Source organism: Parasteatoda tepidariorum, chromosome 1 (genome assembly GCF_982258835.1).
Source record: "Parasteatoda tepidariorum strain Cologne lab strain chromosome 1, Ptep-v5.0, whole genome shotgun sequence".
NCBI lineage: Eukaryota > Metazoa > Arthropoda > Arachnida > Araneae > Theridiidae > Parasteatoda > Parasteatoda tepidariorum.
The window spans coordinates 129,835,352-129,851,631 of record NC_141755.1 but is presented as its reverse complement, the minus strand read 5'-3'; the positions used below and the strand labels follow the sequence as shown (position 1 = coordinate 129,851,631).

The 16,280-nt window shown below is 30.7% G+C and overlaps 1 long non-coding RNA gene across 1 annotated transcript; it reads right to left on the bottom strand.

Annotated features, from left to right (window-relative positions):
• Window positions 1-72: 72 nt before the first annotated feature.
• Window positions 73-15,895, bottom strand: LOC147816953 (uncharacterized). Its single transcript, XR_015429612.1, has 3 exons — window positions 13,397-15,895; window positions 10,238-10,338; window positions 73-881 (listed from the first exon to the last, which is right to left on the bottom strand). It is a non-coding gene; the product is annotated as an uncharacterized LOC147816953 (long non-coding RNA).
• Between the last annotated feature and the right edge of the window lie 385 nt (window positions 15,896-16,280).

Sequence of the window (16,280 nt, the reverse complement as noted above, 5' to 3'; positions counted from 1 at the left end):
TATACTATACTACATACTATACTATACTACATACTATACTATACTACATACTATACTATACTACATACTATACTCTATTGTACTATACTAAACTATACTAAATGTTAAAAAAAATCGATGAAAAGCTGAAACGCAATGTATTACACAGAAAAATAATAAAAGAACAGGAAATCGTAGAAAGTTTTTTAAAAAAACTGGACAATTCAAAAACAAAATTTAGAAAAGTGAAAAAAACTGGAAATATGGAAAAAAATGAACACGTAAAAACCACACATAAAGCTGTTCAATAAACAAAAAAGGGTGATTAAACAAATTGTGAATTAGATCGAATGCATTCGAACATAAATGTTAGTAATCGGAAAAGCTGAAAAAAAATTGCAGGAAAATATTGAAAAAATGTCAAAACACACATACGGAATATTTTGGAAAACACACACACACCACATTGAAAGCATCTAATTAGAACACCAACACTGGGTCTAAAAGGTTGAAACACAAATACTGGGAGAAATAATTTGGAACGCCAACACCGGATAAAAGGAAACATATCAGGTAAAAAATAATCGAATAAAATTGTTTCTAGTTTCAATCCAAAAAAAAAAAATCATTTAAAAAAGCCACTCTACCTCCTTGCAATAATAAATGAGTGCTTGCTTCCAGTATAGCACCATTCAGAACTTAAGGATAAATAAGTGTCTTACCTTACAAGTGAGAGTTTACTTACTAACATTGCTAAGTACGTAACTATTTTCTGAACCTCAAGTAAGAAATCTTTTAAAGTGAATTAAAACTTACCGACAATACTCAGTTACTCTACACTGATTTCATTCATGTACGTCAGACGGGTACTTACTGGAGTTCTCAGAAATTTTCTTCAGATTCTAGGGAGGAAAAATTAAAAAAATTAAACTCTATTGATAATGGGCAATCGAAAGAGTACTGTTGTCATGTATTAATACTCGTTAATTTTTCCGATCTTTAAGAAGAATAGTTTGTTCCTTAAGCATAACATTCTTTGATTAAATGTACACTGCTGTCATGCATTAATACTCATTAATGTTTCCATTTTTAAGAAAAATAGTTGGATCCTTAAGCATAACATGATTTATTTAAACAAGATATATTTAAAAATAGAAGAGAAAAAACCTTTTTGCAGTTTTCAAAAATACGCTGAATTGTGTAGTCTAATGCTGTGGATTTTTATAGTCGTGAAACTGTCCACGACTATAAAAATTAGTTTTCAGTTGTAACCTTAATACTAAAGTGCAAAATGAAACATTTAAGTAATCTTTCATTAATTCTGCAATTTACACCAAATACTTGATCCATTTGAGGCGAACCGGGTTCGAATTCCAGTCGATACGAAAGCCGCATCCGTCTTGCACCGACCACAGTGCTGGTGTGAAATATCCTCAGTGGTAGACGGATCCTGGGTCGAAGTTTCCTTGCCATCAGGCTAACCGTGGGAGGTTCTCGTGGTCTTCCTCTTTATGTAACGCAAATGCGGGTTAGTTCCATCAGAAAGTCCTCCACGAAGGCAAATTTCATCCAATACTCGATCCAGAAGTTCCCTTGTCTTCAGGACTGGGTTCAAAATTACAAGACTAGGGAGTTGTACATTAGTAGTCGTAAACCCATACACTTGGGTCGGCTGTTTAATGACGGTTATAAAAGAAATAAAAATACTTGATCCAGGAGTTCCCGTGTCTTCTGAATTGGGTTCAAAATTACAAGGCTGCGGAATTAAACATTAGTAGTCATAAAACCAAAATTTGGGTCTGCTAATCAACGACGGTTGTAAAAAATATATCCCTAAGAATTACAGTGATCGCTTATATTAACTTGTATTCTCATGGCAGAGTTACCAACATAATTAAGACAAAGAAAAAATAACCATCTTGTAGTTAAAAATAGAACTTAGGCAAAATATTCATATTTAAAATAAATAAATTAGTAATCACCACAATAAATCATATAGTAAAGTCCATTTTTTTTTAAATTAAAATATTAGTTAAACAGAATGAATTTACAAGGGAAGGGCTCGGCTTGGAAAATTCACTTTGGAATGAAACTTGGTTTTTTAGAAACATAGCTTACGGTTGTTCTTGTTGTAGTTGTAGTTCATTTTACGTCGCACTAGAGCTGCACAATGGGCTATTGGCGACGGTCTGGGAAACATCCCTGAGGATGATCCGGAGACATGCCATCACAATTTTGATCCTCTGCAGAGGGGATGGCACCCCCGCTTCGGTTAGCCCGACGACCTGCACGTGAAGTCTAGCACTTTACAGTAGAACAGTTTAGCGAGGACCCGTACCGCACACCCTTAGTCCCTACGCAGACTAATCCAAGTGGTCACCCACCCGCACACTGACTGCAGCCAGTGATGCTTGACTTCGGTGATCTGCTGGGAACCACATAGCTTACGGGTGGAGTGAGATCTGCTTATAAAATGAAATTAATTTAGCTTATTACCTGAAGTTTATTTGACTTTTAAAAAAACTTTTTTGGGGGGAGAAGGTGGAACGCGCACTACTGTAAAAAATTGATTACAAACTTTAATTTCAGCACTTATCAATAACCAAATTTATTAATTCTGTGTTCATAACTACAAATAAATCGATAATACGGAATGGAAAAACTCACAATACGCAGAGGAGACAATATCTTCCGAGCAATCACCTCTATTCCTGATCCGACGCTAACCGTTACTGTTACATAGATTTATGAAAACAAAGGTCTTCATTGTTTTTTTTCTCCTCTTGTATTTTCTGAAGTTATCAACGTCTATAATTTTATAACAATCATTCAACAGCAGACCCAATTAACGGTTAACGGCTACCAATGTTCAACTCCGTAGCCTTGTAATTTTGAACCCAATGCAGTAGACAAGAGAACTCCTGGATTTCTGGCAGAGATTTAGCCTTCGTGGAGGACTTATTGATAGAACTAACCAGCATTTGCGTTTCATGGAGAGGAAAACAAAGATAGCCACCCATATTTAGCCTGATGGTAAGGGCACTGTAACCCATGATTCGTCTATCATTGAGGATATTTCACGTCAGCACTATAGTCTTTGCGAGCCGAGTGCGGAATTCGAATCAACCAGTTATCGCTGGGATGCGATCGAACCTGGGTCACCTCATCGGGAATCGAGTGCTCTATGCCCTGAGCCACCACGGCTCAACCCCTATCATTTCTTAAGGTCTCAAAAATTGTCGGCGAGAAAATATATCCCCATCGACATTAACAAATTTGTGAATTTGGTTTTAATTATATTTACCACGACATTATAAGAGATTAAAAAAATTTAACTGATTTTGAAATGTTACTCCAATTTGAATACTTAGACTTAAGGTATTTAGTTAAAATATAAAATTGAGTGAAAGAGATGTTGAGTTCTTTAATTAAATAATAATAAATAAATAAAAAAACGTTTTAGGGAAATAAAGTTAAAACAATTGAAGATCAAAACGAGAGAATGCTTTTTGCCTATTTCTCGCAAAAATGATGACTGACTCTCAGTCTAACAATTTGAGTATTAGATAAATCAATAACAGGAAAAAACCAATGCTCCCCGAGAGTTATTATGGTGTGAAAATTGGCCATGCTGTGGATAAACGGTTAGTGTCCGCGTGAATTCGTTTTATTTATTTATTTATTTATTATTTTTTTTGAGAATCAGCTTTTATGAACCATAACCGTTCTTGCCACTAATCTCCAATTATCAAAAGTACATTCAGCACCTTTTTCCAAATCTTTGGTTTTAGAGTTTTTAATTTCAAATGTTTTTTAATAAAATCATTAAGAGATTAATTAAATTTTTTGAAATGATAAATCTAAATCTTAAAATTTCTAACCGCATACTCTAATAACGAGAAACCACCTATTACTACAAGTTTCCAAGCAAGCAACAAAAAGACAAAAAAAAAATTTGCTTTCGTAAAAAGTAAAAACTACCACTATCCTTTCCTCTATTGCAAAAAAGAAAGAAAAGAGGAAAACTCGTTTTTGCTGCTGTTTTAGTGAGTAATGAAAAAAAAAGCAAAAATAAAGAAATAAAGGCATTATTATTTATTTCTGATATCTTTGTGCAGGAAAGTTAGAAATCAACACCATTTCATTATTCTTACTATCTTCACCCGTTCACCCGATCGCTCAAAAATTGACATTTTTATTACTCAACCGTAATTCTTATTACGAAACAGTAATAATTACGGATAAATGGTCGTCGTCTCTTTAAATCGAAGAATAAATAGAAAGTTTCAAAATCGAAAGCTCGTTCGCTTCATTAGCACTGGATTGCCAAAAGGAAGTCATTTTGACTGCTTTTAATTTCAATCAGGAAAACAATGATGTACATAATGACACAATTTCTTAGAATTTTGTGACTTTTCGTACCACATATAATTTTTTTTATTGCTAATATTTACTAATAACTTGTTATATAACTGTAAATAATACAAAAAATGTTAAAAATTAATTTTAAGCAAATTTATTTACGCATTCACAATCCAGTCAATTTGACTGCTTTTGGGCAATATAGGTATATACTAAATTTCCGTCTTTCTAGTGTTAATGTGTCAAAAAATTATTTTTTAACATTCTAAAAACAAAAATGTAGATTTTCTTAATTATCAGGAAATTTTCAGAATGTTTTATTTAAAACCAATTAAAATTAAAGTAAAATTGGAAAATAGGTATTTGTGAGCCTGCTCAGCCTTTCTTGCCTTAATACATAAATTATTATTCGTAAAAACTGAAAATGTAAAAAAGCAGTAACATTGCATTTCCCTAAGCTCTAATAATAAGAAACCATAAATTGATGTGTTAAAAATCTATGTTTAGAAGTGAAAATTATCACTAACATTTTTCATAACTGAAATAATTACTCACAGTCAAAGCTATCATTTACATAAATAAATCCTTACATTAAACAAATTTTGGCTAATACCAAATTACCACTTGCAAAAAAAAAAAAAAAAAAAAAACTTTTATTCAGTATTTCTGCTACACACTTCAAAATAACCGCTTTTTGCTGGTTACATTGCTCTACATTCATTTATCTTCGCGGTTTGCAATACAAGTCAGTGGGATGAATGACGTCACACTATTTCACTCGGATGGGCTAAGGCTCCTATACTATCAGAGCTGAACTATCAAGCAATATTGGAGCAAAAAAGTTCGCAAGTTAACGTTATGTTAGTATTGTGCTTATGTTAGCTCTTTGGAGCAAAAATAGATGATGAGTCGGTCTGTCTAATTCAGGGGCTCTAGGATGGGTAAACTACGCCCTGCAGGAAGGTTTTATCCGACCCGCGGATAGAATTTTAACTTTTAACTAACTTCCGTACCGAATATAAACAATATACAAACATCTTCTTGTCTACTGTGTTTAAAGCAATTTTCGCTCTTTCTTTTTTTAACAAAGTACTGATAACCTTTTTACTTTCGATATTTTTTTTCTTTATAAAACAAAAATTGATGGAAATAGCTAGTAAAGACAGCTTCAACAGCTAAAATGTTGAAAGCAGAAGTTCTTTATAGAATAGCCGTAGATAGGCTCCAACGAGCGTTTGTCTTTCTCGAGGAGCAGGCATACTGAATCTAATAAAGGTGAATTGTACTTCACATGTGGCAGACTGCTCATTTTAAGCTCTAACAAGCAGATTTCTCTGCCGGGGCGAGTTCCAAAATAATTTATTGCATATTGAAAGATTGCACACATATAACGTTATTGTAAATAATGGAAGTTATAAAATGTATAAAATAGCTAGTACTTGTTTGAGTTATTTGAAATATTTTTTAACCCCAAAATGGCTACTAAAAACGCAAAGTTGATTCAGAGTGCGGTTCGTTCAATGATGAATAAACTTAGAAATATTTTTTGACAGATGTAAATGATAAACCAGTATGTCTTATCTGCAATGAAACTGTAGCAGTTTTTAAAGAACACAACATTAACCGACATTTTACTGTCAAGCACAAGAATGTAAACTACGAAGCAATGTCTGAATGTGAAAGAAGACAAAATGCAAAAAGTCTTCCCAAAGAGTTCTCAGGTCCAGAAAATTTTTTCAGGAAGATAAACAGTGTTCAAGAAGCAGCTACGAATGCAAGTTACATTGTAGCATCCAATATTGCTAAAAATAATAAATCTTTCGGTGATGGCGAGTTTGTTAAACAATGTATACTCCAATTTTGTGATGTTTTATGCCCAGGCATGAAAAATAATTTTGAGGTTTATCGCTAAAAACGGTGACTTCTAGAATAGAAGCCATCGATTAAAATTTGGTATCACAATTAGAGTCAAAAATTGCACAAATTACATTTTGCTCTATAGCTATGGATAAAAGCACTGATATAAATGATACTGCTCAATTAGTGTTGTTTATAAAAACTGTTGATAAGAACTTTGAAATTACCGTGCATGCGTTCTTTAAATGGAACTACAATGAGATGTGATATTTTTCGTGAGGTTTAGGAATGACTTTTAAATTTGAAAGTGCCTGCATTTTTTTTCAGATCTTTTTTGTCATATGAACAACTTCAATGTTAAGATGCAAGAGAAAATTCAATTGATCGATAATATCTGGGCCCATCTCAAAGCTTTTAAATTGAAGCTTAATTTGTTTCCCGGGCAACTAACTAGAAACGACTTGTCTCATTTCTCGAGGTTAAATTCAATACCCTCAGTGAATAAGGAAAAGCATAAGAATTATAAATATAGCTTTGAGAAAACTCCATTTTGAGTTTCAGTTTTTAGTGCCATTCAAACAGAATTAGATATTTTTACCATGCCTTTCAAAGTAAATTGTGAAACAGTGAGGTCGGATTTGCAGCTTCGAATTAATTGAGTTGCAATACAACAATCTTCTGAAGCAGTTGTTTCAAAATATGTCAAAGTTTGAGTTTTACAAATCCTTACCAAAAGCTAGTTTCCAAAATTTAATATCTCATGTCCAGAAAATCAGTGCTATGTTTATGTTTGCTTCATCTTATATATGTGAACAAATGTTCTCAACTATGAACCTTAGAAAAAATAATTTCTGAAATAGAATAACAGACAAGCATTTAGACTTGAAATAAGTACATCTCACGTCGAACCTCAATATAAGGAACTTATAAAAATTAAATCGCAATTTTATTCCTATCATAAAATATTTAAATTAAAACTTGCATATTGTTTCGTTATTTTAAAAATTTTAACTTGGCCCAACGAACTTTTCTTTTTCGATTTTTGGTCCTCGACCAAAAGAGTTTGCCCATCCCTGCTCTAGTCATTGTTATTGTTTTAACATTAAATTATAATTCAATAGAAGTTCGCAATAACGACAATCCGTAGTAACAAGTAGATTGTCATCTTAGCAAGCCTGTCGTTATAAGCAAGTACTCATATTTAACCATAAAACAACCTTACAGTATAGTTATTGCTGTTATTTATATTTATAAACCGTCGTTGAACTGCCGAACCAATTTATAGGTTTACGACTACTAATGTTCAACTCCGCAGCCTTCTAATTTTACACCCAATCCAGAAGACAAGGGAACTTCTGAATCAAGTATTGGGAGAAATTTTGCCTTCATGGAGGACTTTTTTGAGGGAACTAGCCCGCATTTGCGTTACGTGAAGAGGAAGACTACAAGAACATCCCACGGTTAGCTTAGCGGCAAAGGGACTCCAACCCAGGCTAAAGAGAATAGAAGGGCTAGTTCACTCCTTTGAAGAAACTCTCGCCGCGCCAAACCTCCGATTTTCGCCTGTGACGTCACGGTGGCGCAAAGCTTGAGCTTTTAATTCAAGAACGAAGCGTTCGGTCTAACTAGCTTTAACTAATATTGGAACATTCCTTTTTGTGACACATTTCGAGACATTCTTTGTTTCCTATAATGATTTTTCTCAGTTTTGTGAAGTGAATTGCAAAAATTTAAAATTATTTATGAAATGCCAGTTTGTGCGATTGCAACTTACAAAAATTTTAATAGAAACACAAAAGGAAAAAATATAACTTTCCACGTGTTCCCTAAAGCAAATGAACAACTATGTAAAGAATGGCTTCAACATTGCAAAGGAATAACCCAGTTAATATTAAATATGAACGAAAATGCAGTAAGGATTTCTTAAAACAAGATTATGAAGATGATATGAGAAATCGTTTGCTTGGATTGCCGATTAGAATGATTTTAAAATTGCTCTAACTCTACCAGGTGCTCTCTTATCTAAGGGAGGACTAAGTGTTCTGTCAGCAGCCTGGATGGAAGTGTATCAAAAGTTTGAGAACATTTTTCAAAGCGTGCATGGGGCAGAAAATCAGAAAGTGTCAAAGAATTTATAAGTGAACTAGAGGGACGATATCCTGCAGTAAATAAAACAACAATATTTTGCATTTCAGAATTTTTATAAGAATTCGCCATCTAAATTGAAACCGCCCAGCTACTCCAAAAAAAAAAAAAAGAAGACAAACGAAAAAATAAAAAAAATAATAAGTCGAAGAAAATACAAACTTAAATTAAAAGTATAGATAATTAATAGTTAAAATTCTCCTAGTTTCATAACGTAGTTTTTAATGTAGTTATTCTAAATATTTATTATTTTTTTAATTATAATATAATTATTTTTTTAATATAATTATATTCTTTTAAATTTAAATATCTATAAGCAATTGTAAAATTTCTAACATTTTCATGAACCTAAATTATTATTTTGTTAGAATAATTAGCGCTTAAGGTTGTTGTTTCCTAATGATTAAGTATAAACAAGTTGCCATTAGCAGCATATTTTAAAATCAAGATTCTAAATTTAACCCAACTGAACATGTAGCTAAAAAAGTGTCGATATATACATTAAATATTTTTCAATAATAAAAGTTAAAACTGAAAATTTTAAAATAAAGTATTTATAGCGTCATTTACGACAGCTAGTAAAATATTTTCATTAGTTTAAAATGGTATTTAATTTAATATTTTGGCCAAGAAAACAAAATAAATAATATGCTAATTGCATAAAGTTTGAAAGCCAATATCAAGAAAAAGTCGAACTTATTTTTACAGAGAGAATGATACAAAGTTTTCATAATATTTTTGCTTGCGATCTCCGAGATCTGTGTGGAGTGTGACGTCATGAGGAGGGTAATCGTAGCTTCAGCTCTAACAGCGGAACGAACTAGACCTTCCATTCTCTTTAGCCCTGACTCTAACCCACGATCCGTCTGCCACAGAGAATATGTCACGTCACCACGGTGGTCGGTGCGAACCGGATGCGGATTCGCTTCGACCCGCCATTGCAGAGATTCGAACCCGGTTCACCTGATTGGAAGGAGAACGCTCTATCCCCGAGCCATCGCATATTGAGAATACTGAACGTAGATTACAATCTTAATCAAAATAAGATCCCATTGCAAAGAAGTAAAATCAAAATCTATATAAGATGCTATTCCAGATAAATAAAATTAAATATATGCTATTGCAGATAAGTAGCCAACGAATAACACACTCATTTGAAGCGTGCGGCAGGATTCTTGAAAGAAACAAAGACTTTTTTTCTTCAGTAAAGGGGAAGGTAACTCTGGACAAGGGTTGTCTACACATATTTGTTTTATTAACATAATGAATTAAAACTTGATGAAGAAAATAAGGTGAAATGTTGTTCGTTTTTCATTTTTCTGCATTGATATCAGAAATAAATAATATCTATTTTGCTTTTTCTTGCAGTTTTGCTCATTTAGATAGCAGAAAAGTATAAAAAATTTCTTATCAATAAAATTCCTGTTATCACGAGTTTTCTGATAACAGACTTATACGAGATTAGATAAGTAAAGGTGCCTTAAATTCGTATTTCAAAAACTTAATATTAGCGAAATTTGACTTCGAGAAATATTTGATTATTGAGAAAAAAAATTTTGTTTTTTCATAAAATGATTCAAGAGCATTGAAAGTTTTTAAACTAAAAATCCAGCAAGATTCACAATAAACCTCAATACTTGATACAATTAATGTATCTCATTTTTAAAAGTATATTTAAAATCTTACACATGATAGAATTTTGAAGGGAACAAATATCAAAAGTTTGCGTGTTAACTTAAAACATCGGAAGAATATTTTTCAATCAAAAACTTTTACTAGTTAACGAAAACTACAGTTTTTAATGATTATAATAATGAAAAAAAATTGCATTTTAAATTTAACAAATTTGAACCTATTTATAGCTTATATGAATTAGAAGAAACAAATAACTTACCCATATTTTTCAGGATCAAAACATTCAACAGTATTTGATGATGAAATACAATTATACCCTCCACATCCAGTTTGTTAAAAAGAGCGTCAACTCCAATGGCACTAGAATAAAAAATAAATAAGTAAATAAAATAGAAATTTAAAGACCATGAAATTGTCATGCTGTATTGAAAAATATATTTTTTATTTTAATTAAATGGATGCAAAGCGCACCTGACTATCAATCACCATTTATACTATATCTAATTAATATCAAAAAGAAAACAAAAGCAAGACAAATAAAAGAATTGTAAAAAAAATTATTCAGCAGCAGCGGTCGCCATATCAACGCATGCAATGACGACGCATGCTCACTGTTTACGATTTCTCTTGAACACAATAGAAGAGTGTGATGTCCAAATGAGGTGCGCACGCCATCAAACCCAAAAGAGCACCCATTTTGCCAATGGGTAATAAAACATTAATTAAATGAAAAAATATATATTTCATACACAATAAATTAATTTCGCTTGTTACGTTTCAAAATGTTATAACTAATTGAACTATCAATAGGAAACCTTTCTTACTAAGAAGCTATTTGAAGACACTCATTTTAATTTAATATTTGTTTTTAATTCAATCCTAATATTTCAAATTAAAGATTTAATCTCTTAAAAGAGAATTAGAACGTAATATTTTTTTATTCAAATACATCAATTTTAAGTTAATTTGCTATCAATCAGTTTTGATTATTAAACTGGCTGTTAAAGGGATTAAAATAAATTTAAATCAACAGTACAAAGAGATCCATTCCAACAACTAGTCTGTATTAGAGAAGATTTTATTTGATTCAAATAATAAACAACTATATGTTCACTTATTTACACTCATAATATTTCATTAATAAAATTTATTTATTCAAGGTTTTCTTTAGCGTAATTATGTTGAAAAATTCTAAAATTCCTGAAATAACAAACTGCTTAGTAGATAAGAAACTTTAATTATTTTTAATCTATATGTTGATAGTTCCTTTGTTCAAATTTTTGTAACTATAGAATTTATAAAGTCTTATTGTGGGAGTTCTAATTGAGTTCAAAATTTCTTTTTTTCATATGATTTTAAAAAAAGGATTTAAAAAACTCGGAATAGAAATACAAGAAATATGCCGTTTCATATTTTTGACAGCAGTAATTTAGAACATGATACCTAAATCTATTAAGAATTCTATGATATTACTGCATTGTTGATAAGAATAGATTGTTTTTAAATTAGACAAAAGCGAAGAATCAATAATTATGAAACGACAAAACTTCAACCTAAGTCCCATAAAGTTTGAAACTTTAAATCAAGTGATATTATATGACTAAACCATATATATATATATACAATTCGTGAAAAAATTTGTAAGCTTAAACAATTGAATCTAGCGATTTTTACAGCGGTATTAATTAAATTAAAATGATGTTGCATCGAAAATATAACTATGTTGATTCTTCAAATGGCTCAGGGGATAGAGAGGGGGGTGCTGGCTCTGGGGATTGAGCTTTCGCCTTCCAATGAGGTGAACCGGATTCAAATCCCAGCGATGGCTGGTCGATACGAATCCGCATCCAGCTTGCATCGACTACAGAGATGAAGTGAATTATCTTCAGTGATAGACGGATCATGGGTTAGAGTCCTTTGACGTCAGGCTAACCTTAGAAAGTTCTCGTGGTCTTCCTCTCCATGTAACGTAAACGCTTTTCAAACAGTCCTCCACGAAGGCAAATTTCTCCCAATACTCGATCCAGTAGTTCCCTTGTCTTCTGGATTGGGTTCGAAATGACATGGCTACGGAGTTCATCATTAATAGTGGTAAATCAAAAAAGTGGGTCGGCAGTTCAACAACGGTTATAATTCCAATTTGTATTCGTTGAAAATTGGATGTTTTGTATGCAAACAAAAATCAGGAATATTAGGACAGAAATCTATGGCAAACAAAAACAAAAGTCGACAGTTTGGGGTTCCATTACTGAAAAAATTAGAACCCGTGAGCTGCTTTAGGGTGTTGAAGTAGTTCATTGTTTCTTTTAAATTCTTAATCTTAATAATCTTAACTTTTTGCTTATGGCTGTTACAACATGTGAAACACGAGTGATGGTTTAATTGATACACCATAAGCAAATGATTAGGTTACATTATTTTACGATTTAAATACGTTCCAAACGACCGTACAAGCAATCATTATCATAGTTAAGAGTTGAAAAGAAGGTAATAACTCGAAGATAGAAGAAAAATTGGACTTTAGTTATCGTTTGATCCCAGTGCTTTATTTGAATAATAAAGAGTCAATAATATAGGGATCGGTTTACAAAACATGAATTAGTGCTTGCAGTACTGGGGGTTCCGCGTTCGGCTGACTACCTGACCGGAACATCTGCTCCTGCACCCCAGAGCCCAAGGTCAAGGCAACTGAGATGGGCACAGTAGGCCTTGGCTCTCCATGGGCTGTCGCGCCTCTGAGTTTAGTTTTTTTTTAGTGCTTGCAGTGCGTGAAAAATACCATGCATTTAAAATTTTATTTCTCAAGAATTATTCGGCCGATTTTTTTGATATTTTGTTTATTATCATTCAAAAATATTTTCGCCAAAATGATGTAAAATTTTTTATACTTTATTATTCAAGTTTTTTTCAACCATTATTAGATAAAATAATAAATTATCGATAATTATTAAAAATATTTTTTGCATGGAATTATCTTTAAATAAGTGACTTTTATAATTGAGTCGAAAAATTTTGGCAAAATACGCAAAAAGTAAAATTAACGTTAAACTGGAACAAGTAGCTGGGCACTATTTTCCAGATTTCGGCTAACCCCACCCATATTTTGAGGGTTAACAATCCAAATTCAAAGGGGAAAAAGGTATTAATTAGCATAGTGCACTAATTAATTAGCATACTTAAGGTTTAACCCTTGAACCATTAAGATTGAGTCATACTACGTAAAAATTTGATGATTAGGTCAAAATATAATCAGGAAGTTCCGTTTTTCTTTTATGCACGGCATGAAACTTCCGCTCATGAAGTCGCGGATTTTACTCAATTGTAAATAAATAAAAAAATTACTTTTACTTATAACAACTTTTACGGAAATCGGTTTTAAATCAGCATGAATTCACTATCATACAATTGTTAAACTAACCTGATATATTAAAAGATGAGCTTGGAGTATTTTCTAAATATTTCCTACTGTCTTCATCTGTGCTTAAGCATACAAGAAGCTATTCATCCATACGAATAAGATCAGAGAACACAAGATAACGACATCGATAAACTGAAAAATATCTAAAATATTCATTAGTTTCACCTGAAAAAAATATTAGATTAAAATCTGAAATGAAATACATAATTAAAAAGTAAACATTGTACAACAGTTTTTAAAGAGTAAAAAGTAGACATATGATAATCGACCTCGGAAATTTAAAAATGAACATCAATATTTCTCGATTGAAATTGATGATTAAGAAATTAACTGAATTTCTTCCACTAAGTTTACCGTTAGCGGTTGATAACTCTGCGCGTTAATATCATTAATATGCAAAATAAAATTCAAATTTGCAGACAAATCGCAATTCGTTCATTCGTTCTTTCTAGACGTTAGTTCTAATTTTTTTTTTGAACTCCGAACTCAGAAGGCATTAAAACATTCCATTATCCATATTTACTTAAAATATTACCTTCTGTTTTATGCATGACACAAAACAGAATAAATGAAGTTAGCTACACATTCAGAAGACAGGCTTTTCATAGAATAATAATATAGGTAGACTGCTCATCTATGATTGCCAATTAGCAACTAGGAAGACTCTTATGACCAAGGTTTGGGCAGGGCTAGGCATAGCATTTGGTGAACCTAGGCAACCACATGGGATTGCCGTATAAAAACGGCCGAAAATTCATATTTGATTTCTTTAAAAATATTTTTAAAAAAATGTTTTTAACCCTCTACGCGTGATTTTTCTTTCTTTTTAATTTGTACTATATTCTGATAATTTCACTTTAAAAATTCATCGGTGATTAATATTTTCTTTAATGTGATAAAATAATATTTTCTTTAGTGAGATAAAATTCGAGCTATATTCTTATTTTTATTCTTTATATATAGTGTGATGTAGTCAATATATCAGCATATATTTTGTATACTGTTAATTGTACTCAAAGCGACAATAAAATAAAAAAAACAATATTTTCTTACTGAAAATTACTATGTTGTAACGTTCTGAATTAAATCACCAGTTAAATCAAAATGAAATTCTATAATATTTCATAAACTAATTTATGATTGAAAAATGTAACGGGTGTTTCATAATACGTTTATAAAGGAAAATATTAGTGCTTTAAAGTTTTTTTTAATGTATTTTTAATAATTACTTCATTGAAATTGGACATAAAATAATTCATATTTTCTTTCAAAACGAGGTAGAGATTTCAAAGTTTAAGCTGGATTTTTAACAATATGTTATGGAATAAATTACAAATTTTTTTTACAAAACTAAACTGTAAACTTATAATCTTTAGTTCAATATTTTGCTTCAATTTATAAATAAAATTAAGACATAACCTAAGCTATCCGAATTCATGTTATAATACATGCATGAAAATTAATGACTAATGCATGAAAATTAATGTTTGCTTTGTTTGATTTAGTTTAGGGTTTTTCAAATTAAAATCTTAATGATATGTGACATAAGTTCAAATTGAATAAACATTCAATAGTCTCGTAGCATCAAATTTTGTTTCTTATTTAATTTTTAAAAACACAACCATAACAGAAAACAGCGAATTCATAACGAAAATATTTTCCTATTAAATTCAAAATTCAATTGAAAACAATTGGAGTAACATTAAAATTTATGAACTATTTTTTTAGAAAATATTACATTTAGCACTAACTCTTTGCTGGATTTTTTTAATTGTTTTCAATTTTTCCAATTACTTCGTAAAATAAAATTTGCAATTAGTTCGTCTGTTTTTTCACTTGTACATTATATTCTGCCCCACGTAAATTAATTTTATTTTTCCTTAATCACAACTCTTCATTTTTCTAAAAATAAAACAGCTTAACAATTTAAAATATACGAAACTTACTAGTTAAACTTAACATAGTGGGTGACAAGTTTACTTAACTCTCATAACTCAATTTATAACTAAATAAGTTGACTAGTTTCTCAGAAAGTTCACCTAACTCTTTCATAACTCAATTTAGAACTATAAGTTATTTAACTGTGTAGAAAAAATAGAAAATTTAATGAAATCTTTTAAATATGAGAAACAGCTGGCAATATTTTCCCTTTTTTGTGATTTATTTTTTCCATTTTTTTTCTAATTTTTTTGAACCAACTACCAAATTTTTTTACCAACAACTTTTTTTAACTAGTTTATTTACGTTTTTACAAAAAAATCATCTTTGAAAAAGCCAACTAAAAATCAATAAATCTTACTTGTAACTAATTACTAAAGGAGTCTGTTTTGATTAATTTAATTTGATCAGGGAAAGTTAGTTTTAAGAGGAGTGGATCTTATGATTCGGGTAGCAGTCTAATCCGATATTATTAGTCTATCGATCATTTTGAACTCCTGATTTGAATGTTAAGCCAACAATCACATTTTCTAGAAGCTTTCTATTTAGGAAAACAGAGAATATTACAAAACATATGAAAGAATACTAATATAAATTATTTATATTAGTCTTCTAACTCTTTAAATTATACACTTCTCTGCTTTTTTTACATTGGAACAAAAATCTAAGTAATAAAAAAAGATAAAAAAATTTAAGGTTTTTAAAATCAAAGAATGAAAATTTAATATTAATAAATTATATAGAAGTGCCAACTTTCCTAGCAAGATATCACTAATATACAATAATCTATACAATATACAATATAGGCAATAATATACAAAATTTTAGCATACACAACAGGTAGCATATATAATAATATAAATAACATAAATATATATATAACATATAATGTATGCAATAATGTATATAACCAAAAGGAATCAAATCAAATTTTAAATACTTAATT